We start from the raw sequence: 4,082 nt of genomic DNA, 5'->3' as shown, positions 1-4,082 counted from the left end.
GATTACGTCATTGGGGCGTTTATCTCCTTGTAGTACGAATGATTAGAAGATTATTTTTACGCCCTATCTTATAAGTTATAAGTTGTTCAAAATGTTGTCCATTTTCTGTAAACAATAATAAAGTCTGTTTTCAAACTCCTCCCTAATATTTCGGAAAACTTTGCCGGGAATTGACCGGCATTCTGCTGTAATTCGCCTTTTAAGATCATCAATATCAGTAGATTGTGTTTTATAAACAACGAATTTAAGATGTCCCCAAAGAAAGAAGTCTAAGGGTGTTAAATGCGGTGATCTTGGAGGCCATTCAATTGGTTCCCTTCTGCCAATCCATGTACCCGGAAATCTCTCATTTAACCAGTGTCGGATCGGAAGAAAACAACGGGGTGAAGCATCCTCCTGCTGGAATGTTAACAAACCTCCTGTGAAACTGGATTACCCTCTGCATCAATTTGAGTTTCTAGTCCTTGGGTTGTATAGAGGATCAATAGTCTCTTGAAGCATATTAAGATACAGATCACCTGTCAAGTTTCCTTCAATGGCATTGATGATCCAAACATTAACTTTTTGGGGAGATTGTGTATGTCCTCAAAAAATATGCGGGTTTTCGTCACTCCAATATCTACAATTTTGTTTGTTAACATTTCCATTTAGAAAAAATGAACATTCATCGAAAACAGATATTCGGATAAACTTAATGTATTATTTACTTAATATATATGTATAATTTATTCAAAGTATAGGAAAAATATTTTCACTTGCCGGAAGCCCACTTAAAGTAATATATGAGAAAATGCGAATCATAATTTTTAGTTATGAACATTATTGTAAAAAAAATAAAAAAAAAAAAAAAAAAAAAAAAAAAACATTTCAAATTTTCGGCGGAAAGTCATTTTAAGTAATATATGAGAAAATGTGAATTATAGAGTCTTCAGTTGGCGACTATTTTTGTAAGATAAAATACTCAATACTGGCTTTGAATAAACTTAATGTATTATTTAATTTAATTCATTTAAAAAAAAATTTGGAAAATATATTTTCTCTTGGCGGAAAGACATTTAAAGTAATATGAGAAAATGCGAATCATTGATTCTTCAGTTATGAACATTTTTGTGAGATAAATATCATATACAAATATATTTTGATATTTTATATTTACAAAACTCTATCAAAATCATCGTCATAGAGTTCTTGAAGTATATGCACTTTATGGATTTTTCTATAGTCTATTTAGTGTTTTTCTTATAGGCTCGTGTGATATTTCTGTCAGCAGCACAACACTGCTGTCCGCAAGGAGCTGGTTGGCTCTGCAGCAAGTAATCCCAAAACCTCAATTTGAGCTCCTTCATTCATGACTCTTAGGTTATTTCTTTTTCTATTACTCACCGAAACAGTTTAAATATGAGGGTAGTGACTGTTAACAAATACTCAGTGACAAATTTTATTAAATACGACATTTACTAGTCGAATGTGTAATTGTTAGTATTTCCTAACGACTGTTAACATTTATTGGATTTCCGACTTCCACTGTAAATAATAATACAATTAATAAAAACAATATCCACGTTCTAGAATCTAAATAAACCAGCTATGTACACCTTGCTTGCTTGGTAAATGTCTTTCCATTTTGAAATCAGCTGTCTTAAAATGTTGCCAAGTCAATAAAATGTCTAGAACCCGTAACGTTATAAAATTTACAAAACCAATACACTTTCCGCAAAACTGTTTTACGATTTCAGAACCGACATTTAAGATGAAAAAATTAATTTTAAAACAATAATTCTAACAGCTGGTATAGTTGGCCGTAAATTATCCATTTTTCCTTTGATCTTTGTTTCGCGAATTTATTATTAATGGATGTTCCATGTCTATGTTGGCAAGGAACGTAATTTTAATGAGTTATTTTTACAAAGTGGCACTATCGAATGAAAATGAAGAGGTGTAATCTTGTTGAAAAGCTTCATATTAGGTTTTTAGTTTGTGAATTTTATTTAATTTTTTTACATAATATGGGGGCAAAATAGGGACATTCTGAAAAATATTTTTGTCAACCTACAGGGTGATTCACATACTTTTCAAACCAAAGTTTTATATTTTTAAAATGGAATTATATAGTTCACATCAAATAAACTTTTAGTCGCGTGATTAAACTTAACCGGCACAGCGTTCTTCATTTTTACATATCTTCTTTTAATCAAAAATATTTTATAAAAACAAAAAAAAATAGTTATAAATATATAAACAGTTATTATTTACATCGCTGCCCGGTGGCGTAGAGGTACAGGCTCGTCTACCAATCTGAAGGTAGTGGGTTGGATTCCCACACCCGGCATTTCATCAGCTGACTATTTTTATTAAAATAAAATAGTCACTAGGTCAACCAGCCTTTTAAATGAGTATTTGGGATTCACAATCTTGGGGTAATAATAGGCGTTTGAAGCGTAGTGCTAGCCATTACCTTCCTTTATACCGAACGGCTCTAGTATGGCAAGTTGCACTATACTCCCAAGGCGTTAAACGCTATGTACGGGAGTTATTATTATTATTATTTACATCAACAAAACTCCACCTTCTTAACATAACGGTTATTACTACCGCTTTTCCGTCCAAAATATCCTAATAAATTGGCGATGAGTTTTTACGGCTATTAAGCTATCTTGTAACCTTCTCCAAAAGAGGTTCTAAAAAGAACACTGTTCGACTGCAAGGTCTGCTAGTAAACTTTTCTTAGCTTAAAATATCACAACACTTTTATTTAAATAAATAAAAAAAAATTCGTAATACAAACTAAAGTGTCAAACGAATGACAATATCAGAAAATGTGGCAACTTGATTTTTTACACCAAAGGTAACACATGAATCTCCAGCGCGAAATTTAAATTTTATCAGTTAGTCAGCCTGGCGCCAAATATGTCCATGGTTGCTAACACAATTTAAAATTGTTCTTCACTGCAACTAAAAGTTTAATTGATATCAAATAAATATTTCACATAACCCAAAATCGAATTTACCTATTACTCTTTTATTTTTTGATAAATATATTAAGTTTGCCATAGAAAGTTGCTTTAATTAATAGAAAATCATATTTCCAAACATTTTTTGTGAGTAGAATAAATTTATAAAAATATTTTCTAAAATTATTCAAATTTAATTAGATCCAGTTATATTCTGATGTTTGTTAAATTTAGTAAGTCAATTAGTATTTTGTTGAAATACCTTAATAAAGTCAATACTACAATATATTTTTGAAGTAAACAAGGAATGTATAAATGTTCATCGTGGGCAATAATAATTATATTAGCGTTAAATTTGACAGGTGACTAATTTTAGCTGCATACAAATCATTTAATTGAAAACAGTATTTGTAATTCCAATTCAATTTCGATGGGATATTGTTAATAGGTTAAAGCTGTATTTTGACATGTTTAAAAAAGTTAATAATGTGTATCACAGAACACTAACAAATTTAACAAAATAAATGTTTAAAATAAAAAATATAAAAATAGTGTATATTTGAAGTGAAACTTTACCAATAGCTATTAAACTGATTTGAAGGATATACACTCACCGGCAAAAACCGCTACTAAACTAGTCCTAATGAGTTGGATTTCTTAAACCACTCGTTACAGATGGATGATTTTTTAATTGTAAATTAATTCCTTCTTAATGGAGTTAATGTCAGAAATTTCCGAATATATTTTCAGCATATACAGGACACAACAAGAAGACGAAGTTTTTTACCCGAACTTTGTAACACACTGTAGGGTGCAGCAGCTGTAGTAGCTATTGCTAAATTAAATCAAATTGTAGCCTCATCTTTGTGAGCATTTTGTTTTTAATCACGACATTATCTCTGTTTGCATTGGCGATACGCTGCTTTAAAGCGAACGTCTCGGAAAAATGCTTCGCAGGCAAAACCGCGATTCATCTGTGAAAAGGACTTTAGTCCATTGCTCTATATCCCAATTCACATGTAAACGCGCAAACTGAAGACGTGCTTGACGATGTCTTGAAAGTAGCTGAAGTCCTGTGGCAGGCCTCCTTGCAGACAAGCTGTTTTCTTTTTAGTCTTCGTTGGATCGCTC

Source organism: Sitophilus oryzae, unplaced genomic scaffold (genome assembly GCF_002938485.1).
Source record: "Sitophilus oryzae breed Bouriz unplaced genomic scaffold, Soryzae_2.0 scaffold_1503_pilon_pilon, whole genome shotgun sequence".
Lineage (NCBI taxonomy): Eukaryota > Metazoa > Arthropoda > Insecta > Coleoptera > Curculionidae > Sitophilus > Sitophilus oryzae.
The sequence above is the reverse complement of the archived record's forward strand: the minus strand, read 5'-3'. Positions refer to the sequence as shown.